Source organism: Protopterus annectens, chromosome 2.part0 (genome assembly GCF_019279795.1).
Source record: "Protopterus annectens isolate FY-2018-M chromosome 2.part0, PAN1.0, whole genome shotgun sequence".
Classification (NCBI taxonomy): Eukaryota; Metazoa; Chordata; order Ceratodontiformes; family Protopteridae; genus Protopterus; species Protopterus annectens.
The window spans coordinates 1,122,106,061-1,122,133,496 of record NC_056728.1 but is presented as its reverse complement, the minus strand read 5'-3'; positions in this window follow the sequence as shown (position 1 = coordinate 1,122,133,496).

Here is a 27,436-nt window from a genome sequence, read left to right as displayed (position 1 = left end):
GCACTTCAGTAAACTCCTGGTACAGGTCAGCCAGAGTGCCACATATCGACACCCCTCAAGAGGCATCCTGATGAGTGTATGGGAGATAGTAGGCTACCCTGGGTATCACTGTTATGTCAGAGGTAGACAGAGGCACAGTATACCAACCATGGCATATGTAATGGCAAACTCCAGTTACAATGTGTGTCGAAGGACAAACACACCCTGTGACTACCATCAGAAATGGCCTATGGAACATCGCTAGTGTTTGCCAATGTCCACCCATGTTGTGGAATACACTAGCAATGTTGGACGAGCCTGGTGTAGGTAATCCATATCTGAACATATTGCAACATGGTCATATGTGCACAACTGGCCCCTACACAGTCTGTTGTGCTCACTATGAAGATGTCAAGCAGTGATAGGACTAAAGCCCAGGATACTGTCCACTACAGTGAAAGTACCGAACCAGTACACTATACGGTACTACAGTGTTAGGTCATTATGAAAGTATGTTGAGAACTGTCTGAAAAGTATCCCATGCAATTCCTGCAGGCACAGTATAATCCCTGTTGTGGCAGACATGAAGCAGTAGGCCAGTTAGTACACAACATGACACCCAGCACGCAATCATAAACGTGCGATAATGTCGAAGGTCACACACACCCAAATATGTATTGGACTTCAGAGTGCAACATATGGAAAGCTCACACTGGGCATGCTCGCACACTTTGATAAATGAGGCATATGTCAGACAACATGCCATGGAAAGGCTGAACTGGGCATGCTCACACACTTAGGCCATATCTCCATGTAGCAGTTGGCCACACATATCTTGTATTTGTACGTGTCAGTCCAGGAACCAACCACAACACAGCAATCAGCCCAGTGCACACAGTAAATGACCACAGAGACATAAGTGATATAGTGGATCGCCGTCATATGCCAACATCTGCCACAGATACACAAGTTGGTCATAGGAACAGGGAATGCTATGGCAATAAAGACCTGCAAACAGTAGAACAGCACAACAAATATTGTGCATCCGACAATTGAACATATGGGTGTAGAGGTCAATACTAGGCTTCCTGACCCAGGGAATGACAGCTCAGCCAGAGTGTGCTTGGCATCTGCATCCCCAGGATAGTAGGCTACCGTGCCACTGTAAAGCAGGTCACAGAAGGCAACATGTGAGGCTAGTGAGCTGTGCCTCTGTCAAGCAGGGGCACCGTGGAGGTCTCAGGGATTGAATGTGCTAAGCCACAGCCATGTTGTCAGTGTGTGCTGTGAGAGGGTTGCCAAGGATCTCTGACAGTAGGTTTCTGTCAATAACAGACTGAAGGGAGCCCTATCTGCATTCTCTGGACGATTACACTGTCAACACTGTGTTGTAATGAGTATGTGTGAATGAAGTGCCGTGCTGGAACCATCCACAGATGTCCTCCCTCTGTGGGCTACAGCTCTGCAATGTATTAGGTCACTCCGTCTGTTGAACGGTGCATATATGGCCAGTGTACAGCTGACAGGTGTCTTGTTGTGGAGCAGTCATGGGTATATGTGGGATAGCATGACCAATGCAAACTGTACACATGCTCATAGGATGCAAGTGTCAAGGATTATGCTGAGTGGCCAGTATAGTCCTCCAGCATGGGTCCTCTGAAGTCATCCACCCCAGTCTACACAACTGTAGAGTCTGCTTGTGCTAAACACAGTTTGTGTGCACTGACAACCTTGCCTGGGGGTGGAGATGAGATATGGATGTCCAGGGAAAGGTGGTCATGGTCAGATATCAACAATGGTGGTCTACCTCTGGTGTGGAACAGTGAGTACCCACGTTGCAGATGGACAGGTGCAATATGTATTCACCCATGTGGCTGTGGTGTGTGGTTCTGCCATAGCACATGGACCCACAAATTGTAGTGGCTGTAGGGTAAAGTGGTAGAGGCCTGAGTAGTTCTCACACACAATATGCCTGTACCTGATGTTAACAACTGGAATAGTGTATGTGAATACCTGCATATCCTGGCACTGTTCCCAGGGAAGCTAAGTGTGTGTCCTGGATGTGGGTGTGGTGTTCTGGACTGGTTGTGTTGTGTGTTACAGGTCCTGTGGTCCCAAAGCATGGTATAGAACATAACCTGCCAGTGCGATGTGCATATCTGACCCTGACGTAGGTGGCTGCAAATGCATATATATGCTATCCCCCACCTGACAGGTAGTGCTACATCTACATACCTCTGTGAAAATAAAGATGTCAGCACCCTAGAAATACTACAAGTGCAGAACCGATGGCCAGTAATTTGGATAGTGCGCTCTGCTAATGCGTCGCCCTCAGGTGTCATAATATAGTTAGGTAGGGGTTCAAATCCTGCAAATGCTCAGTGTGTGTGGGTGAGTGGGGTTTGTGTGTGTGAGAGGGAAATGTCCCTTTTGGCAACTGGGAAAACACACTACAGGATGCACATTCCCCTTACTAAACACTGATGATGTCAGCACCCTATAAGTACAGCAGGAGAAGGGAAGCCTCCCAGTAATGCGAATAGCGTACTCCGCTAATGCGTCCGTCTCGAGTGTCATAACTTAGTTAGGTAGTGGTTTGAATCCTGCAAATGGCAAGTGTGTGTGTTTGGATGAGGGGGGTTACTGTGTTTGTGTGCAAATATGTGTGAGGGAAATGTTCCTTTTGGCAACTGGGAGAACACACTACAGGATGCACACTCCCCTTTCTAAACACAGATGATGTCAGCACCTTATAAGTAAAGCAGGAGAAGGGAAACCTTCCAGTAATGTGAATAGCGGGCTCCGCTAATACGTCCGTCTTAAGTGTCATAACATAGTCAGGTAGTGGTTTGAATCCTGCAAGTGTGTGTGTTTGGATGGGGGGGTTACTGTGTGTGTGCAAATATGTGTGAGGGAAATGTCCCTTTTGGCAACTGGGAGAACACACTACAGGATGCACACTCCCCTTTCTAAACACAGATGATGTCAGCACCCTATAAGTACAGCAGGAGAAGAGAAGCCTCCCAGTAATGCGAATAGCACGCTCTGCTAATTGATCCGTCTCGAGTGCCATAACATAGTTAGGTAGTGGTTTGAATCCTGCAAATGGCAAGTGTGTGTGTTTAGATGAAGGGGGTTGCTGTGTGTGTGCAAATTTGTGTGAAGGAAATCCCCCTTTTGGCAACTGGGAGAACACACTACAGGATGCACACTCCCCTTTCTAAACACAGATGATGTCAGCACCCTATAAGTACAGCAGGAGAAAGGAAGACTCCCAGTAATGTGAATAGCGCACTCTGCTAATGAGTTTCTTCTGAATATCATAATGTAGTTAGGTAGGAGTTTGAAACCTGTAAATGACATGTGTGTGTGTTTGGATGTGGGGAGTTCGTGTGTGTGCATTTCCATATGAAAAACATGTTAGTTTTGGCAATCAGGAAATCACACTACCTGATGCACATTACCCTTCCAAAATACTGATGTTGTCAGCACCCTATAAGTATAGCCAGAGAAGAAGAACTATCTAGTAAACCGAATAGTGCGCTTCGCTAATGCGTCTCTCTCATGTGTCATGACTTAGTTAGGTAGGGGAATGAATCCTGCAAATGGTAAGTGTGCAAGTGTGTGGGGGTAGTAGAGTGCATGTAAATGCAAGTGTGAGAAAACAGATCCTTTTGGCAAATACTACAATACACCAGATGCTGCATACTCCCCCAGTAAACACAGGGGATGTCACCACACTATCAGCACAGCCAATCAGGGCTAGTTGGCTAGTAATGCCAATAGTGTGCTCTGCTACTGTGTCTATTACCATTGTCAGAGTACAGATAGGTATATTTTGGTAACCCACAACTGTCACGTGTGCTTGTGTCACACAGTATGACCTTGTGTAGGTGTTTGTACATAACAATGCATGCCATTGCCTAAACCAGCAATGGCATTGCACACATGATGTATGTGTGTGACACATACACATAAATACCTGTGACCTGCAGTAGTTACCATGTCTGACACATGCTTCGTGTGGATAAATGGTATTTGCAATGTATACCAATATGACTGTGTCTTACTGTGCAGGGTCCGCACATGGTATGTCCCTATACAGTGTGGGTGTTTATGGTGAAACGCCTACAGCAAGGGATACACATCTGGTCTGGGCCATATAGTGTACATGTAGTCGATGTACAGGTGCTGCATGTTCCCACCTGCTGTGGTAGTGGCAACATGTCATTCCACTGCATTTCGGTGACCACATGCTGTGAACTCTTCAACTAGTGTGTTGTAGCTACAGTAATGCTCACACACAATGTTTGGCTGGATGCAGTACGGCCTTATAAACACAGTTCATGAGACTGTCGTATTGCCGGTGTTGTTATGGAGGATAGGTGGTCTTCCTGTGTATGTGAGGGTTGTGTGTGCCAGGCTATGAACCAGATGGCAGTCCGACACACTGTCAGCTGCACATGAGTAGGCCCTGATGGTTTGTGCTGTGCCAACAACCTGGAGGTGTGTGTATCTGTGTTACCTTGGGATACCACCCCCCTACCCATGTGTGCTACATGTGTAGGGGATGACAGGCATGGTATGGGGCATAACCTGTCAGTGATGGGTAACACCTGTGAGCCATGAATCATGAATCTGGTACTGCACAGACATTGCAGTTCACCGTGCTGTGGGCAGTGTCTGGTGCATGCATCTTCCGGTGTACACTGCTGTTGTTGTGTAGCAGCACTGTTAGTGTCCTAACCTGTGTGATACCCATGGAGGTTGCTATGTAAACCATGTCCTGCAGCATAAGGCAGTATGTGTGTACCAAGGAGCTTTGCCATTATACATCGGGCCATGGGTGTCACGTGCAAGATGACCCATGCACATCATTGTGGCTTCCCTAGCATGTAAGCACACGTTGACAGCCAGTGGATACCCTATGAATGACAGTGGAGACTGAGCATAATGTAGACATACAACACCCTTCCCACATATAGTGGTAGAATACCTGGTGAGGGTATGTTGGCAACCAACATCAGGCTCATACTGGCCTGTGCCACATGCTGAGAGATCCATTCTATGTTCCCTATCATGTAGTCCAGGGAGGTATGTCTCAGGCAGCCACACTGGCATGGTCAATGAGTGAGTCATATCTGTCCATGCCTCTGACTGACCTGTATGCATGTGTGCTGTGGTGGACCATAGTGCCCCTGAGTCATATCACTGTGACCTTCACCAGATACAGCCTGTTGAGTGGGACCCCAGTGCAGCACACAAGACAGGTACCTGACACATCTGTAGCAGGTGTGTTGCGTAGTCCTACAGGCTGTGAGTGTGTGGCACAGGGGATGTGCGTGCTCTGTGTGGCATGTGCTCTGTTCCGACGGAACATATGCCTGTGTGCCAGCTACGGAGGTGTGTGATGCCCAGGCAGGCTGCTATTCTGAGTCCCTACGTATGCCCCAGTGTGTTCAGCATGCTGTCAGTGTGTGTCAATGTCTGACTGGTATTGTCGTCACTGTAATATACTGTATTGATATATTTATTTATCCTACATTTGTTGACTGGGATAGCCCGACTGGATGCATGTCCATTTCCAGGGGAGGCCCATGGAAACAAGCTACAAGGGTAGCAGATACAGCATTACATAATACTAGCATTACATATTACAAACAGATTATTTACAGAGAATGTGTGGGAAGCAATGTGCAGAGTAAGTTTTATATCCCAAGTAGTTCACTATAAAGTTCCAAATACAATACGAATCAGGTTCAGATGTCTCCTCAATGTAAACAGCCTATGCAGGCAATTGCTGACATCCAAAACCAGCGGGTGTGTTCCTCTTCTTAGTAATAAAGCCACAAACTCTTGTTAGTGTCACTTCACAAAACAACAGCTTGTCATGCACAATCAAGTAAATACAAGCGTTAAGCGGAGGTTATAAATATTTATTAAATAAAAACGGCAAGCGCTTTCAACTGGTGGTCTTCTTCAGGCCAATAACAACTAAAGTGCTTGGTGCAAACATTTAAATATACAAACATTAAAAATGCAATGATGTCACATCCTCAATTAATTGAAGTGCATACATTATTTAAAAATGAAAGGGACAAGAAGTGCTGCCCTGATTTCAAGCATAGCTTGTTGTAAGCAGCTTCTAAAATCATAAATAAAGCATAAAAATATATATAAAAAGCATAAAAAAAAAAAAAATATATATATATATATATATATATATATATATATATATATATATATATATATATAGTCAGCCATGCTATATTGCTAAACAATCAATCTTATAAACATGTTTTATCCATAAAAAGAAATAATATTTCTATTCTTTCAACAGAGCTAAAATATGCATCCACACATGTCATGTGTGGAATGCATGCATCCAAATATCCATGTCATATACTAACAGAGGTGGAACAGAGATATGGAACTATGATGTTGCGTGTGTGCATATATAAAAAATATATGTGTAAGCGGATAACACATAAAATATATATGTGTATGTCTAGCTGTGTAGAATGTACACATATATAAAGACAGTTGACAATAAGACTATGTGATGTTATATCAAATGCCCTAAATGAAAACTATGCAAAAGAGAACGGGGGGGGTGAAGGGGGGGGATGACAAAATTAAAAGAAGTGTGGAGGGGGAATAAATGTGAGGGAAAGGGGGGGGAAAGGTAGGGAAAAAAGTGAATGAAACAAATAAAAATATCAAGGTATAAGTAGATAGGTATGAGATATATGGTGCTCAATGGCGTAGTGACCTAGATTTCAGCATGGGTTTAATGGATACCCTGTCATTGAGGCCAGGGTGGCAGTCAGCTCTAAGTCTGATAATCCATTTGGTCTCCTTTGCTTCAGTTAAATTCTGGATGTCACCTCTCCTCAATGTGGGTTCATTCACCTGTATCACTTGAAACTTAAATGTGTGTTGTTTAGAGGTATTAATCACATGTTTCGACAATGCACTGCATGGTGAGGCCACTCTGATCTTATATATGTGTTCTCTGCTTCTCTCTTTCAACTTGCGGTTGGTTTTACCTATATAAAATGCACAACACTGTGTGCAGGTCGCTAAATAGACTACATGTGTAGTGTCACAGGAGGCCGCAGTTGTAAAAACAAATTCCTGTCCTGTGTTCGGATGTGTAAAGCTATCTGTTTCTTTGATGAAATTACAATAATTGCATCTATTACATTTCCTAGTCATGCTGCTTTTCACACAGCTCACAGTTTCACATATTCTGTTCGGTCCACATAACATCCTATATAGGTTATATTTGTTCTTATATGTGAACCTAGGAGAGTGATCAATCACTCCTGATATATCTAAATCAGTGAGAAGAATGTCCCAGTGCTTCCTATAAATATCCTTCACATATCTAACATCCTGTGTGTAAAATATTGGTATCCTAAGTCTATCACTACTATCATGTATTGCGTCCAATTCTTTGCATCCATCATTTCTATTAGCAAAGTATGGAGACGCTCTACCATTCCTCAGCTCATTTATATCTTTCATGTTAGCATCTATTTCATCAGGTGAGTAACTTCTATCCAAAAACATATTCCTCAATTCAGACATTCTATTATCAAAGCTTGTATTATCAGAGTGTAATCTAGATATCCTCATAGCTTGTCCTCTGGCAATGTTGTTGAAAACATGTGCTGGATGCATGCTACTACGATGTAATAGATGATTACGATAGCAGCTTTTCCTATGCACACCTGTGTTCAAGAGGCCACTCGGCAATCTCTGAATAAAAACATCCAGGAATGATATCAACTCTATTGAGTTGTCCATTGTAAACTTGAGATAGTCCGTGTGGGTGTTTATATCTCTATGGAATTCTAAGAGTTGTTGTTCGTCTCCTTTCCAAATGACAAAAGGTCATCAACGGGTGTAAAATGACACATAATTCTGATATGCAGTGTTTTCAAATAGAGTTAAACTCCCAGCATGCCATGACAAGGTTGGCATAGCTATTGGCACAAGAAGTGCCCATAGCTACATCCTTTGAATGTATAGCTGATTGTCAAAATAAACACATTGTTCATAAGTACTAACTCCATGAGTTCACAGATAACTTCAATCTTGCTCATAGAGAATGTACCATCTTTCTCTAAGCATTGACTAATACAGGTAATGCCATCCAAATTCGGAATGACAGTAAATAAAGACTGTACATCTAGGGTGACTAGTATATCCCTCTCGCCTTCCTTAACTACATGTGTCTTGTCATATAACATGAGTAGGAACTGTTTTGTGTCTCTCAATATGTGTTCATACTTATTAACTATTGGTCTCAGTAAGTATTCTAGATAGAGCGATATGGGTTCCGTTACCCACCCTCTCCCGGCCACAATTGGTCTCATTGGGGGGTCTCTCCCAACTTTATGGATCTTGGGCATCCCTTGTATACAAGGTATGATTGGATGTTCTATAATAAAATATCTGTAAAGTTCTTCGTTAATTTTCCCTTCAAGTAATAAGACTTCAAGTTTGGTTGTGACCCTATTCATAATTATATTAAGTGTATGTGTGTCAATCTTCTCATAAAATTTTATATCTCCAAGCATCAAATGCATTTTGGTTTTGTAGTATTCCATGTCCATCACTACTATGGGGCCCCCTTTGTCGGCCGGTCTTAACATAATGCTACCATCATTCCTTAAGTTATTCAGTGCTCTTCTCTGTGTGGGGGTTGAGGTTCCCTGTCCACTTCTTACTTTTGTTAAAACTATCATTTGCATATAGATCTTTCTCCACCAACTTTGAAAATGCTTCTATCAATGGATGGTTATTCGGGACATATGTGCTAGGTTTCCTAAATTTATGTAATTCTGATGTAGTACCAGCAAAATCAAGTTTAATCTGTAAGTTGCGAGTAAACAATTTAAGATCAATGATATTATCAGTAATATCACTTTTCTGAGAAGGAATGAATGTAGTACCTTTCTCTAATACATAACATTCATCCAAGGAAAGTGTTTTCTTGGATATATTCCAAATTAATGATTCTTGCTCCCTTGCCATAATTTCTTTATAGTAGGTCCTGGCTGTGGATGGTCTGCTGACCTCTTTCTCTGTCGGCCTCTGCTCATTGACCGTTCTCTCCCCCTCCCCCCACCTCTCCATTGTGATGCAATTGGGAAAGGGGCTGTCTGGGGGAAGCCATGGTTCGATGTGCTATCCATGGGTGCATTTGATTATGGCAAGGGAACAAGAATCATTAATTTGGAATATATCCAAGAGAACACTTTCCTTGGATGAATGTTATGTATTAGAGAAAGGTACTACATTCATTCCTTCTCAGAAAAGTGATATTACTGATAATATCATTGATCTTAAATTGTTTACTCGCAATTTACAGATTAAACTTGATTTTGCTGGTACTACATCAGAATTACATAAATTTAGGAAACCTAGCACATATGTCCCGAATAACCATCCATTGATAGAAGCATTTTCAAAGTTGGTGGAGAAAGATCTATATGCAAATGATAGTTTTAACAAAAGTAAGAAGTGGACAGGGAACCTCAACCCCACACAGAGAAAAGCACTGAATAACTTAAGGAATGATGGTAGCATTATGTTAAGACCGGCCGACAAAGGGGGCCCCATAGTAGTGATGGACATGGAATACTACAAAACCAAAATGCATTTGATGCTTGGAGATATAAAATTTTATGAGAAGATTGACACACATACACTTAATATAATTATGAATAGGTTCACAACCAAACTTGAAGTCTTATTACTTGAAGGGAAAATTAACGAAGAACTTTACAGATATTTTATTATAGAACATCCAATCATACCTTGTATACAAGGGATGCCCAAGATCCATAAAGATGGGAGAGACCCCCCAATGAGACCAACTGTGGCCGGGAGAGGGTGGGTAACGGAACCCATATCGCTCTATCTAGAATACTTACTGAGACCAATTGTTAATAAGTATGAACACATATTGAGAGACACAAAACAGTTCCTACTCATGTTATATGACAAGACACATGTAGTTAAGGAAGGCGAGAGGGATATACTAGTCACCCTAGATGTACAGTCTTTATTTACTGCCATTCCGAATTTGGATGGCATTACCTGTATTAGTCAATGCTTAGAGAAAGATGGTACATTCTCTATGAGCAAGATTGAAGTTATCTGTGAACTCATGGAGTTAGTACTTATGAACAATGTGTTTATTTTGACAATCAGCTATACATTCAATGATGGCGCTATGGGCACTTCTTGTGCCAATAGCTACTAACCTTGTCATGGCATGCTGGGAGTTTAACTCTATTTGAGAACACTGCATATCAGAATTATGTGTCATTTTACACCGTTTAATGACCTTTTATCATTTGGAAAGGAGACAACAACAACTCTTAGAATTCCATAAAGATATAAACACCCACGGACTATCTCAAGTTTACAATGGACAACTCAATAGAGTTCATATCATTCCTGGATGTTTATATTCAGAGCTTGCCGAGTGGCCTCTTGCACACAGGTGTGCATAGAAAAAGCTGCTATCGTAATCATCTATTACGTAGTAGCATGCATCCAGCACATGTTTTCAACAACATTGTCAGAGGACAAGCTATGGATATCTAGATTACAGTCTGATAATATAAGGTTTGATAATAGAATGTCTGAATTGAGGAATATGTTTTTGGAAAGAAGTTACTCACCTGATGAAATAGATGCTAACATGAAAGATATAAATGAGCTGAGGAACGGTAGAGCATCTCCATACTTTGCTAATAGAAATGATGGATGCAAAGAATGGACATACATGATAGTAGTGATAGACTTAGGATACCAATATTTTACACACAGGATGTTAGATATGTGAAGGATATTTATAGGAAGCACTGGGACATTCTTCTCACTGATTTAGATATATCAGGAGTGATTGATCACTCTCCTAGGTTCACATATAAGAACAAATATAACCTATATAGGATGTTATGTGGACCGAACAGAATATGTGAAACTGTGAGCTGTGTGAAAAGCAGCATGACTAGGAAATGTAATAGATGCAATTATTGTAATTTCATCAAAGAAACAGATAGCTTTACACATCTGAACACAGGACAGGAATTTGTTTTTACAACTGCGGCCTCCTGTGACACTACACATGTAGTCTATTTAGCGACCTGCACACAGTGTTGTGCGTTTTATATAGGTAAAACTGACCGCAAGTTGAAAGAGAGAATCAGAGAACACATAAATAAGATCAGAGTGGCCTCACCATGCAGTGCATTGTCGAAACATGTGATTAATACCTCTAAACAACACACATTTAAGTTTCAAGTGATACAGGTGAATGAACCCACATTGAGGAGAGGTGACATCCAGAATTTAACTGAAGCAAAGGAGACCAAATGTATTATCAGACTTAGAGGTGACTGCCATCCTGGCCTCAATGACAGGGTATCCATTAAACCCATGCTGAAATCTAGGTCACTACGCCATTGAGCACCATATATCTCATACCTATCTACTTATACCTTGATATTTTTATTTGTTTCATTCACCCCCCCCTTTCCCTCACATTTATTCCCCCTCCACACTTCTTTTAATTTTGTCATTCTTCCTCCCCCCCCCGTTCCCTTTTGCATAGTTTTCATTTAGGGCATTTGATATAACATCACATAGTCTTATTGTCAACTGTCTTTATATATGTGTACATTCTACACATATAGACATACACATATATATTTTATGTGTTATCCGCTTACACATATATTTTTTATATATGCACACACGCAACATCATAGTTCCATATCTCTGTTCCACCTCTGTTAGTATATGACATGGATATTTGGATGCATGCATTCCACACATGACATGTGTGGATGCATATTTTAGCTCTGTTGAAAGAATAGAAATATTATTTCTTTTTATGGATAAAACATGTTTATAAGATTGATTGTTTAGCAATATAGCATGGCTGACTATATATATATATATATATATATATATATATATATATATATATATATATATATATATATATATATATATATGCCATATATTTTTATGCTTTTTATATATATTTTTATGCTTTATTTATGATTTTAGAAGTTGCTTACAACAAGCTATGCTTGAAATTAGGGCAGCACTTCCTGTCCCTTTAATTTTTAAATAATGTATGCACTTCAATTAATTGAGGATGTGACATCATTGCATTTTTAATGTTTGTATATTTAAATGTTTGCACAAAGCACTTTAGTTGTTATTGGCCTGAAGAAGACCACCAGTTGAAAGCGCTTGCCGTTTTTATTTAATAAATATTTATAACCTCCGCTTAACGCTTGTATTTACTTGATTGTGCATGACAAGCTGTTGTTTTGTGGAGTGACACTAACAAGAGTTTGTGGCTGTATTACTAAGAAGAGGAACACACCCACTGGTTTTGGATGTCAGCAATTGCCTGCATAGGCTGTTTACATTGAGGAGACATCTGAACCTGATTCGTATTGTATTTGGAACTTTATAGTGAACTACTTGGGATATAAAACTTACTCTATACATTGCTTCCCACACATTCTCTTTTTTCTTCTTAGCAACAGTACATTTTGTGGGAAGTGGAATAACATGTGAGCGTTTTTTTGGATTTTAGATTATTTACAGAGATTACATAAGTAAGCAAGTCAAACATGTTCCACAGGTTAATGTTAGACCTGAGCACAAGTCAGGATTAAATTAAAATTACACGGTAAAGTGGTTCACAGAATTTACACATTCGAGTTAGCCAGGCTTGATACATTGACATAGCCAGTTAAGTGACAAATGTTGTTTGAGTCTACTGTTAAATTGACCTAAGGTGGACAGTAGGGTAATATCAGCTGGAAGTGAGTTCCAGGATCTACTTGCAGGGTTTGCAAAGACAGAATCACCGGCTGTGTTATTAAACTTGCTAGTCTGAAGTAGTTCTTTGTTAGAGGATCGAAGCGGTCTAGGATTGTTATAGGGGGTGATAATATTTGAAGTGCAGGAGTATTGTCTGGATTATAGAGGATTTTATAGGCCATAATCAGTTGGTTATACTGTATTAGGCTGGGTATTGCAAGCCAACCAAGCTGATTTAGATTGATGCAATGATGTGTCCTAAAAGGCAGCCCAGTGGCAAACCTGGCAATGTGGTTGTAGCAAATTGAGTGTATGTTAAGGACAGTCTTGTTCATATTCAAGAGTAGAGGGGATGCATACAGAAGGGTTGAAACAAGGTGTGAGCGAGCTATGGCACCTTTAGCTGGAAGGGCTAGGAGAGCTTTAATTCTGTAAAGTGACCCTAGTTTTCTATTGATGGCTTTGATAATCTGGTTAACATGTATGTCACATTTGAGATTATTGTCTATGATGACACCTAATAGTTTCAGAGATGGGTCAGGGGAGATTATTGTGCCATCAGTTGATGTTATGGTAACGGTGAAAGTGGTAGACCTACGTGTTGGTGAAATAACAGCAGTTTAGTTTGATTGGAATTTAGGATCAGACGATGTTCAGAAAGCCAGTTTGCTATTGTATTAAAGGTGGTCTGGGTAGCTGACCATAACTCTACTGGAGATGTAGCTGAGCAGATCAGGGTAGAGTATTCAGTGTATTGGATACAGCTGACTTCTGGGATGACAGTATAACGGTCATTAATGAAGATGGAGAACAGCAAGGGCCCTAGTATAGAGCCTTGTGGTACTCTGAGGGTGTTAGTTAGAAGGTTAGAGAGTTTGCTCTGCCAGAGGCCAGCCTGCTGTCGACCATGCAGGTAGGATTGAAACCATTGGAAGGCTCCAGTATCTAGACAGTCTTTGCAGGGTGTGGAGTACAAGTTGGTGATCAACCATATCGTATGCCTTTGAAATATCCAAAAAGAGGGCTGCGGATATATAATTATTGTTGCAAGTATGGCTTATGGTGTTGGTAAAGGCTAGCAGGCCTGACGTAGTGCTGTGATGAGGACATAAGCCATGCTGAGTGTCTGCCATAATGCGAGTTTGGATTAGGTGGTGCATGACTTGTCTATGACAAAAGTTTCCATAATCTTTGCAAGTGGAGAGAGTATAGCTATTGGCCTATAATTGGAGACTTCAGTAGAGCTGCCTCCTTTGTGAAGTGGGATTACATATGACATCTTCCAGATGGTGGGAAAGTTAGATTCTAACATGGTTCCTTTGATTACCTTTGAGATGGGGTAAGCAATAGCATCATCTGGTTTTGATAGGTACTCGGCAGGGAGTTGATCAGCAGAAAGTGTAGTGGGTTTCACTGTTACAATCAAGGTACGGAGAAGTGAATTGGCGAGTGGTTGGCAGCTGGACGCAAGTAGTTTTCTAGGGGTGCTACTTTCATGACCAGGGGAGCTAGGAGGTAGATGGCTAGCTAGGGCCTGAAATGTCTCAGTGAAGAACTGGTCAAAACTATCAGGAACATCTTCAGGGGTATTATCAATAGTAGCAGCAGGGATTGGGGTTGACGTTTGTCCAGGACGTAGTATATACGACATGCCACCTGACAGGGTATGGCATTACTGGGTTCAGAGAGACCAGTCCCCAGATTGGCTGTGTGGTGGCATCCCACACATGTGTTGTACATTCCTGGCCAAGGGTGATGACTGACTGCATACATGTGGCAGCTGTGACAATGACACATGACTCACATAAACCACAACTGGACCATAGAGGTGATTTACAGGTTACCTTTGCACATGCTACCCTAGTAGTGTGATTGCCATGGTGAGTACCAACACATAGGGCCAATGGGGAACAACATACTGAAGGTGTGTATGTGTGGGTGTACCGCTACTGTTTCATAGCACTGACATATATGACTGCACACGTGGGTAAATGCCAGGTAAGATGTGTGCAATGTGTCACAGGCAACGTACATGCATACAGGACAGACAGTGATGTTCCGTCATGTATAAAGTTGACATACGTATCGTACGCTATGCAGATGTCACTAGAAGTCTACAGAAGCACTATAACTCTGCAATGCAGGTGTAAGCAGTGTTCCAGGGGACTCCAAGCTAACATGCATGCAAACAAAGCTACAGTAAACAGGGCTGGAAGTAGTGCATTGTACAACAAAGAAGGGGTAACAATAACAGTAAGTAATGCAAATATGTAGGCACTATCAACATGTACCCAGGAATACGCAGCACAGATGCCCATGGTAGAACTGATATTATGTCATACTTATTTGTCATTTGGATTACATTGGTATTGCACACATATCTACATGCGCGAACATCCACATGGCATAGTTGTTGTGGGCAACTTGACACCATTACTGTACATGTCCACTATTGCATATCACTACTTGCGTTAGCTTTCCCCCTGTGCTACCCATGTATGCGGCTATCTGTTGACATCCTTATCACTGGCATGCAATTATGTGCAGCTGTTATACTTTGGTATGTACTATGGGTGCAGATAACAATTCAGGACATTCATACAGTTACTGCAGCAGGCATGCTGGGATAAACACACAGTCATAGCAGCACACTGTACTGTTACCAACATGATACTACTAATACACTTCTATGTAGTCACCCTGTGCATCAGCAACGTGTTTACCTGTTCCCGCAATGATGTTGGAGATTGCAGGAGGTGGCACAGTGTCATCATATGCACAGGGTGTGGATTAGGTATGCCTGAGTCAGCCACTGATACCACCAATTGACATGTGTGTGTATGTGTGTTGGTGAGGGGCAGCAGTACAGGGTGGGGCAGTGTTGGTGCAGTGTGTGTGTGTATGTGGTTGCCCTAGGTGTTAACATTTTGCATGTGTGTATGTACGCACACAATTCCACCTCATGGCTGCCATATACAGGGGTTTGTGGACAGCCACAGACTGCATCTGGCAGGCCATACAGATCAGTGTCTGTGTGCACGGACACGGTACCTGTGCCTGGCAGGGGTGCTATGGACCATATCCAGTACCAAGCCAGACTGGGTACTGTCATCAGAAGCAGGAGTGTGTTGACTGGACACAAGTCCCTGTTGGGACTGTCCAGAGCCACGTGCACGTGGTCTCCTGGGGCGTTCCGATGACAGCACAGACCCAGCATTGCTGGGGCTGCTGCTGGCACTATGGGGGCGTGCGCAAGCCTGTTGTCGTCTGTGCTGCCTGCCAGCTGCTGCTGCTGCCGGCATACAGCCACGTCGACGCCGCAAATGCCCACCATTGCCCTGGCTCATGGACATCTGGTTGTGGGACTGCTGTAATATGCCCCCACAACGTCTGTCTATGACATCGGTGAAGTTACGGATAGCATCCGCAATGTCACGCATACTGTCTGTCATGTCTGTGCAACATGTTCTCAGCTCCCTCAGACCCTGTCTGGTGTACCTTTCCATACATGACTGTGCCTGCATGACAGTCCGAAACATAGCTGAGGTTGACAGACCTCTTTGGGCACGTTGGCCAGAGGCAGTACGCCCATGGATGCTCCCACGAGAACCCATGGGCAACTGTCTGTGTGGTACCATCGGAGGACCCTGCCCATGGCTGCTGTGTGGGGATGCATGTGCCACAGGTACCACATTACCCTGGTCTATGCCCACTGTATCCTGTCCATCACCTAGGGACAATGGTGACAAAGGATGTACAGGCAGGATGACTGTGTGCAATGATGGGGTTGACAGCTGTGTACTGTCAATTGGCTGACCAATGGCAGACCCTGACACACCTTCCTGTACCATTACACAAATATCATCATTACCAGTAGCCATGGCACAGGATTCAGGTTCCCTGCTGCAGGTCACCAGAGCAGCCCCAGAACCTGTGGGATGAAGACAGGAAACACAGTTTACAGTCTCCAGACATTGTTACCAGTGATGCACTTATACACACATGCACACATGCACACATGGACACATGCACACAGGCACACATGCACACATGCACACATGCACACAGGCACACATGCACACATGCACACAGGCACACATGCACACATGCACACATGCAGACATGCACACGTGCACACATGCACATGTGGACACATGCACACATGCACACGTGGACACATGCACACATGGACACATGCACACATGCACACATGCACACGTGGTCACATGCACACATGGACACGTGGTCACATGTACACATGCACACATGCACACGTGGACACAGGCACACATGCACACATGCACACATGGACACAGGCACACCTGCACACATGCACACATGCACACATGTGTTTGGATAACTTATTTTTCAGGGTTATTCATTATTTGTGCCCATATTGCCTTGATCATTTTTACCATTTTTTGTGCATTGGACTTGGTTCACATATATACATTTTTATATATATGCATATATATATTATTTTGACCACTTTACTATCACATTTCAGTTAATTTTTGGGGTTCTTCCTTTTTTATTTTCTGATATTTGAATTAGGGTTTTGGACTTATTGTTCATTGCATTTTAATATATTTTGCCTATGCAAATACGCAGTGTGTTATTTTTTGGATCTTTGGCTGCTTATTGTATTTGTATAGACTAATGAATGTTTATATTCATTAAACCTATACACAGTGTGAAGCCTAAATCTATGTGCTTCATGACTGGTTATGGTATTAGGTTTTTTGGTTGTTCTTGTATATGAACAGGTCCGAACCTTACATCTATGAAGTGTTGTTGTTGATATTGGTTGTTACCCCTAACTATTTTGACGCTGGTGTGCTGGTTGTATTGTAATAGTGGTTAATTATAGAGAATATACATATATATATATTTTTTTGAGTGATCAAGTCTTTTGTATCAAATCATGGCATTATCACCCCTTATTCAGGGGTTATCATCCGATATGAATGATTTATCAGTTTTTGGTTTAGGCCCATTGGGTTCTACACATGTTCCTTCGTCCAACGCATCCAATAGTGAATGTGACATGTTTTTTGGTCTACTTAGTAAAAACATGAGAATGGTTGGGACCAATGTTTGGCACCTACGTTTATTTAAAGCATACCAACGTAAAAACATCACTCCACGGGGCCGTAGGGTTAAGGTGCAACCTTTGGTCTCTGATATTGATGACAAATTATTGGAAGATTGGGGACAGGTTCAACAGTTGGCCAGTTCCAAGTTTGTTGATGCATTAACAGCTTTTTATGAACGGAAAGTGCAGAAAGGGGTTAAAGATCTTGAAACAATATGTGTTGATGCTAGCAAGTTTGAAACTTGTGACTCTTTTTCAACACAGATTAAAAAACTTACATCAGATCTCTCCAAGATGGAATTGGTACTTAAAGAGAGGAAGATCAAAAAATTTTTTAGAGATGTTGGGGACTATGAAAAGGGGAAACCTTTTGACAGCTCCAAAAATGTTTCGTTTAGGGTACCTGGAGAGTATGATAGGGGAGTTAAGAGATTCTCTACCCCAAAAAGAAAAAGACCTAAATCAATTCTTAAGAATACTTCTGAATCTTCTAATTTCACTTCAGGTGATGAAAATTCATCCAATACAGAAGGGGAATTTGAGGAGAACCAGTCTGATGCTTTGCCAAATGCAAAACGTGACAATTTGTCACACCCTCCCACCACACCTACAGACGAGGGGGGCGGAAACATAGGAAAGGATACGCCAAAGCAAAGCATGGAGGCTTTATTGAAACTGATGACAGCACAGTAATGTTCCCTTCCAATGTTCATAACATTTCTTCTATTGAGCTAACTACTACACAGGGTTTATTATTAAATAAAGGATTAAACTTTGTCCCCGTTTTTTTTGTACCTGAACAGTCTTTAGCCTTGGATGTGGTTAACTTCTGTAGATTACTGAATTTAAAACTGTTATTTGCTGATAGTGATAGTGATAAATCTCATGAGTTTAGATTTAAGAAATCGTCTTTTAGTCCACCTATGACTCAATTGGTGGGTGTTTTTCAAAGGAATGTATTATATGATTTACACTATCACTACAAGGATTTTCCTCTGTCTTATAACAATTTATCCAGGGATGAAGTGTGTAGTTTGGATGAGTTAGCTCAAAATAAAAATGTGGTGATTACACAGTCAGATAAAGGTGGGGCTGTGGTGATTCAGAATAAAGATTCTTATGATCAGGAGGCTATGAGACAGTTGGGGAATAGAGACCACTATATGGCCATGCCTTTGGATCCAACCTCCAATTTACAGCGTAAGATTGATGAGTTTCTTACATCAGCAGTAGAGGAGGGTATTATCCAACAGGCTACTAAGGAACAATTGATGGTGTCGTCCCCTAAAAAACAATATCTCTATATGCTTCCCAAAATACATAAAAATGTTAGTAATCCCCCTGGCCGACCAATTGTTTCTGGACATGGGTCCTTGACGGAACCCTTATCGGAATATCTGACTTTCTATTTGAAACCCTTATTAGGGCTAATTAGAGCTCGTATCCAAGATACCACACAATTTTTGGATATTATTGGTGATATTCAATTGGAGCTGGAATGGCTATTATGTACCCTTGATATTACGTCCCTTTATACCAATATTCCACACTGGGCAGGCCTACAAGCATTAGAATATTGGTTGGTTAGATCTGATTTATACAAACCTGGTTTCAACACTTTTCTGGTTTGTCTCACGGAATATGTGCTAACTAGTAATATCTTCTATTATCAGAATAAGTGCTTTTGGCAAATTAAGGGAACTGCTATGGGTGCATCTTTTGCACCCATTTATGCAGATTTGTTTATGGCATATATCGAGGAGATTATTATTTATGACGCCAGTCACAACATCTACATGTGTGAAATGGATATGTGGCGTCGATATCTGGATGATTGTTGGTTGGTGTGGAAGGCTGATGACAAGTATCTTATGGAATTTCTTGATTATCTTAATAACAACATATGGGGTATAGAATTTAAGATGAGTTTTGACAGGTTTAATATAATCTTTTTGGATGTTGAAATTCATAGGAATATGGACAATACTCTGTCTACTACCCTATTCAGGAAATTTCCAGAGTACAATTCTTTATTGCATGCCACCAGCTTCCACCCACCACATATCATCCGGAATATTCCTAAGTCTCAATTTTTACGAGCTAGGAGAATTTGTTCCAACCAAGGGTCTTATGCTAAGACCAGTGATGACTTGGCCAGATTCAAGTATAGGGATACCATTCAGGGACAATATATATGGCCAAACAGTGGGCTTCTAAATTTGATAGAACTGATTTATTGCGTTATAAAGATCACAACCGTGATGGGTTACAGCAACCGCTTAGGTTAGTTACCTCTTATGGACGCAATACTCGAGGCTTTATGAAAATTATCGATAGACATTGGAATATCCTTTTGGCGGATAACAGATTGCATAATTTTCTTGGGGACAGATGTTCGTTTTCTTTCAAAAGGGGACGTACTATTGGGTCACACTTGAGTCATTATAAGAAGTCTTTGCCTGATTCTAAAGTTTACACTCAATCAACTCTTACAGGGGCTCCAGTGGTTGGATGTTTTTCATGTGGCCACTGTAAATTTTGTAACAAGGTTTCACGCATTGGAGAATTTAGCAGTCAGAACACACCTGACATTTTTGAGATTAATTTTTGGGCCAACTGCAGTTCTGGGTGGGTTATATATTTAGTGACCTGCACCTGTTCTGCGTTCTATGTTGGCCAGACCTCTAGGGCATTCCGCCTTAGAATTGGTGAACACATCAGTGACATCAAAAATAAGCGTAGTAACAATGCATTATTCAAACATAGTTTAAAACATACTACAGCTAATTTTATGTTTTGCATTATTGACCACATTAAGGGTAAATGTCAGGATAAAACAAAGTGGCATGAATTGCTGACTTCCAAAGAGAGGAAGTGGATAATAAAACTTGGGGCAATGTTTCCACCTGGTCTTAATGACCAATTGTGATTTGTTAATCATGATAGGCTGATTATGTACTGTGATTGGTTTTTGTTCATATATATATTGTGTTTGGAACCTTTGTGAGCAGATTTTTAAAAAAACTTCTTTCACTGAGGAAGGCTCTGTTGAGCCGAAACCGGTCTGTATATCTGATATCTGAGGGATTTTTCTCTCAGTATTTATGTAATAAACAATCTGTATTTTGGTACCAACAGCTGCTGGCTTTATTTGTTTGGATTCACATGTACACATGCACACATGCACACGTGGACACAGGCACACATGCACACATGCACACATGGACACAGGCACACCTGCACACATGCACACATGGGCACAGGCACACCTGCACACATGCACACATGCACACCCCGCAGTATACACACAGAGCACTACTGAGTTACACTACTGTTACTAGCATTATCAGGACTATTATAGGTTATGTTAAACACACTCACCAGCATGGATGGCCTATCCTGCTGTAACCCTGGAGGGACCTGTAGAGATGAGATTAATGTCAGTGGGCACAACTGTGCCATTGATATTGCATATGATACAGTGTACAGAACAGTCAGGTGTACATATGGCATATTACCTGCACGATCCATGTCGTGCTGCTGTGTGGAACCAGCCTCCATCATAATGCAGGTGTACTGCTGTTGGTGTTCTGGGGCTGGAGCCACAACACTTAGGAGTAGCCCCTCCAGTCTGGTGAGGGGGGATGTGTGGCCACCCCACCTCCTGTGACGACCTGTTGCCTGTGGATATCTGATGCACACTGCCGGACACTTCGGATTAAATCACTGCAGTGATGTCGTACCTGCTCATATGTCCTGTTATGCGTGCCAATATCATTTACCCTAAGGACAAGGTCTTGCCACAGTGCGGCCCTCTCCTGCTGATTCTGACTGGTGCGGGAAAACATGGTGTCATACTCCCGCACCAGGCTCTGGTGAATCTCCTCATCTTCCGCCACAGAGTAGGCGGGGTTACGCTGTCACTCCATCTCCCTGGAAGAGAACACAGACAGGATATTAGCAGACCATGTCAGCAATATATGGCACACATACTATACATGATACTCATGTGTAGTGATATACTACTACTCCCGTATGTTGCATGTGTGTGTGTCGTGGTGGATACACAGGTACATGGCCAGATATCAGTGCTCAGCCAACACCTGTGCAACAATACCTGCCACATTCCACACAACATAGTAGCATGCCCCATCAGTCAGCACACACTGACAGGTGCAATGCACAACCTCACTCTGGGGGTTCATCCCAAGGTACTGTATGTGGGACACCGTCCACTACTGTGATGTGGACAGACGTTACTTGGCCTGGATATACATATCCCACCACCACCACCAGCACAGTAGACTACTTTGATATGTATGTGATTAGACAGTTATTCACTTGCTGGGACTGAGATGGTATCCATGCAGCACACTGGGCCAGTGGAAGCCACACACCACACTGCTGACCCCTTTGCAAATGTTTACCACGGACATACCACGGATTGCATGGAACTTGCACACACATGTCTAACCCAGACCCTATGCACAAAGGTTAGGCATCTTGTCCAGTGGACCCCAGACAGAGGCAGATTGTATAACAATAGCAGGATGCTACTGCAGAACAGAGCACATTCACATTAAGGGAAGGCATCTGTGGTCAGCACTGGTACTATGCTACGGTCCGTCATAACAACGGCCACGGCCTACTCTGGGAGGGAAATGGACACAAACACTATGGATGACCACAAGGCCTTCTTCAGTTATGTTACCCATATGGACCACATGCCTCAGATATGCTCTGTGTTAATCCACACCTACTTAACATTCACCAAACACACGGATATTGGCAACAATCTTGCAGACATATTCGGTGCACGTATTCCCCCCTCCTTCTCCCCCACCTTTAAAATATTTCTCCCAGCTGGATGTAACCTCCCTATCATCTCACATGTCCATGTGAGGGCCGCCCTCAGCAGAGGAGAACACACAGCATCACTGTGACCTCATGGTACCCCTGGATGTGTGCTACCGGCACTCCGAGAGGACATACAACCGCATATAACACTGATAGTTTATCTTGGCCGTACTACAGGATATGTACCTGGACAGTGGCATACAGCAACAGTGGTCCCACACCACTAAGGGGGCACCTCAACTGACCCTGGGAATTACCACATCATATGCATAACGGGCCTGGTCTGCTAAGCTATGGAATTATGCAGTATGGGATGCATATGCAGTGACATCAGGTACCTGCAGACACTTGTTCCCAGCCAGTGTGCCTTTGGGATGGGCTGATCCTGACTTTTGAACCTGGCTGACCTTTCAAAGCAGTCACTACAGCCATTGCTGGGCCAACGCACAGACAAATGCTGCCAGGATCATGGCCTATGACTGATTGACATGTGATGTATGGTCATCCCCTTTTGGTGGGACTACGTACACACAACATATCACATGGACATGCCTATGGATACAGACCTATGGCACATTTGGAGGGTTCACAGTATGCACACTATTAACCTGCTACTTTGCATTACCTCTGTTTGTCGCAGCTGGTTGCATTACCACAGCTTCTGCTTGCTGCTGCTACTGTCAGTGCTGACAGCTTCGGGTGACAGAGTCACAGAGTCTGATTTTTTATTTTTTTTTTTTTGCTCTCTCTCTCTTTCTCTCACTTCTCGCTCTCCCTCTGTCTGCTTACAGACAATGCAATGAATGTATTGCATGTGGGGAGTGTTAGCACTGGATGCTTTTGTAGGTGTCTGCATAGGTCCAGGTGATGGCCTCTGCACCAATTGTAAGCCAGCATTTGCTAATTGCATACAGCCGGTTGTGTACTGATTGCAGTTCTCACTGTGATTTCAGGTCAGTGCTATAAAAGGGTATGTGGGATAGGTGTTGCCCTTTCAGATTGTGAGGGCGGGGACCATGCTGGCATGCTGTGGACAGTGTTCTGTGAGTGTAAAGGTTAGTATCTCTCTCATGCTTCAGACTGTGTTGTATATTCACAATTCTCCATTCCTCTCTCATGTTCCCTGTAGCAAGTGTGTATGCACATTGACTCCTACAACTATATATACATATATATTTATATATATATATATATATATATATGTACATATGCATACATATATCTATGTACTTTAACTGACCTTATTACCTACAAGCTGCCAACTAGCATGGCTGTTTCTGTTCACACACTACTATTATGGAAATCCAGTAGTTTTGACAGTAGCTTTAAATGACATGCTTTGTGTACTACACATCCTATATTCCCTTTACATTCATCCCTACTATTACATGCTATATTTATTTTAGCACATTGTTTTTGTATAAGAGTCATGGCTTAGTGGTAGGTCGTACAGACTAGTGTTTCCAACGTCCTGGGTTCGGGACTGACAGTGGGATTTAATTTTGCTTTTGAACTGAGTACAGGACCTGTCAATCAAAGTGACTAAGGCACTTTTAAGCAGTTGTAACCAGGTTAGTGCTGGTTTGCGCTGAGCTCACGCATGCGCACTGGCGGTTAGCTCCGTGCACACAAGCGCACGCCCGCTTACAACCGCTTAATGGTGCTTACTCTGGCGCACACCCGCACTATTTTCTTTGAAAGAAAAGAAAATGGGGAGACAGGAAAGTGGTGAAAAAGGGGTCACAAAGAGGGTAAGACAGTAGGGAAACAAGCTTGGGATGTGCAGGAGGGATGTAGGTAAGGCCCATAGCTGCCCATTTCTTCATCAGCAACAGCTGTGCATATGTATGTAATTTGGTGTGACATTTGAAACCTTCCACCCCTGAGAGAGGTGTCAGGACAACAATAATACTTGTTGTACAGCCAATTGTAATTAATAGGTTCCATGTCCAGCAGACATGTGTGCGGAATGGGCAGCTATGTATGGGGCATAATTTTTTGTGGGTACAGAGTTCCCTTTTTTTTTTTTTTCAGGTGAGAGTGGTATGTCAGGTGAAGGAAGTCGGTACAGCTGGGAAGGTAGGTTGGGTAGGTAAACAGACAAGACAAACAAGACGCATACAGGGGCGGTGTATGACACGTGTGGGGGGGGTTACACAATTGACGGGGATGGAGGTTTGGATATCCAGAGCCCATGAGTCCACAGATGGCAACAGTGGAACTGATATCCCCACCCATAGGCAGTTGCCACTGTTCCTTCACTGCCCAGGACGGGGCTGTGCTGGGGGCTGTGTAGGCAGGGCAACAGGCATGCCTGTTAGTTGTGCCACCTGTGCCTCGAGCTGGTGTAGGGGCTCAAGAACAGAGTCCCGAATCTCCCTATGCACCACAGTCCGGACGCTACGGAGGGTGAGTGATGGTTGTCCTCCAGCCACACTTGCAGAGGGGGGTGAGCCCCATCCCCTGCAGCACTTCCACCCACAGGTGGCACAGGGTCACCGGAGGAGGGTCCGGACTCGGCACTAGTGCCAGGTGCACTCGCCAGCTGAGGTGGGAGAGGTGGGTCCGCTGGAACCCGCCCTCCCTGTCGTCCTATGTTTTGCATTATGTCATGACAGTTTGGGTTAGTGACATATAATACCATTCACAATTAGTTGTAACAGCATGCATTAGTATTCCCATTAACCAAACACCCACATATTCACACCACTGAACAGCGTGCATAACACATGCATAATTTGAACAGAAATACACAGTCCAACAACATGCAGGGTTAATTGATGGCAACAGACCATCAGGTGCAGATGTATGAACAGGGCAGATGCATCAACGGACATACAGATATATATGACCCAACAGGACAAACGTCCAGGGGTGTTAATTGTGATTGCACATACCATTTTCACGTGGAATGGGTTATATGTGGTTATAGGGTGGGGTAAAGAAAGTAATATTAACACCTTCGAATAACAATACATATGCTGTACATTTCTAATAGCTACAGTTATATACACACTACTGTTCTAACTACAGTTTCCTATATGATAACTATTTCAACTTGGTGCTAGGACTGTTACTGCAACATCAATATACATTTCAGTGTTCTTCATACACATTCATATCTAGCTTTGTTTAGCTACATCATCTTACTACATTTGCTTTATATAGCTGTAGACAAGTGTGGATGTTTGGTATATCAGACAATCATCCTATCTGCATATTTAAGACTGAGAGCAACATATCCAGATTTTGGGATACACATTCCACATGCAGCAACACTTTGAACAGATTTTGCTGTTTGGTTTTGAATCTCACATGCATTTCATTCTGTCTTGACTGCAGTATACTTTATTCAGGGGTTATTACTACTATATTGCTGGATTCATGACACTTTCTCACACTCTCTCACTTGCTTTCATTTTACTATTCAGGATGGTACTTACGTCTAGGCTTTATTGACATGTTTTACCTGTAATCCAAAGCAAACAGGATGCTAGAAGCCATAAGATTCCACCACGAATGTTTAAAATCGAAAGTTTATTCACAAAACCACTTAGACAAACGAGTACATACTCATGTAAATAGGCGTTTTCAATAATGCAAATTCTATACTGTAACATGAGTTTATGCAGTTTTTCAATCTTCACCAAATAAGTGTCACCATCGGTAACACGCTTATTACTGTTTCCATTTACTTTAAATCTAATGTCCTTTCTTAACCACTCGAACGTGGTTATAGAATTATTGTGCACAGTACCTGTAGCTCTCAAAGTAGTTTTGGGTCTGGCCCCTAAGTCCATGCATGTCCCTCCTTTGTTGGATTTTGCACCTCTGTCACCTCGAAAAACGTTCGGTGTATTGATGGGGTTAAAATCCATTCCTTGTATATTCTGTTGTGTATTCTCTAGGTCGCCGGCATCCTCCTGCTCGCCAATAAGCTCCCTCTTCCTTTTATGTTGTTGTTTAAGAAACCCTTTGGTTTCTTCTAATGTTTCATTCGTGTTGGTACTAAGGAGATTGGTGCAAATGGGTGTCAATAGGTTGACCAGTTCCGTGAGCTGACCAATCAGCTTTCTGGTCACCCCGAGTTCCTCCTGCCCTTCCATATTTGTACTGAAGGCAGTGAAGACCAAAAGGTGTATTCCTACGGCGCACGCTGATAATAACCACTAATAATCCAAAAAAGCGTTAGCATCCAAAAATGGTCACCAATAATCCAAAGCAAACAGGATGCTAGAAGCCATAAGATTCCACCACGAATGTTTAAAATCGAAAGTTTATTCACAAAACCACTTAGACAAATGAGTACATACTCATGTAAATAGGCGTTTTCAATAATGCAAATTCTATACTGTAACATGAGTTTATGCAGTTTTTCAATCTTCACCAAATAAGTGTCACCATCGGTAACACGCTTATTACTGTTTCCATTTACTTTAAAACTAATGTCCTTTCTTAACCACTCGAGCGTGGTTATAGAATTATTGTGCACAGTACCTGTAGCTCTCAAAGTAGTTTTGGGTCTGGCCCCTAAGTCCATGCATGTCCCTCCTTTGTTGGATTTTGCACCACTGTCACCTCGAAAAACGTTCGGTGTATTGATGGGGTTAAAATCCGTTCCTTGTATATTCTGTT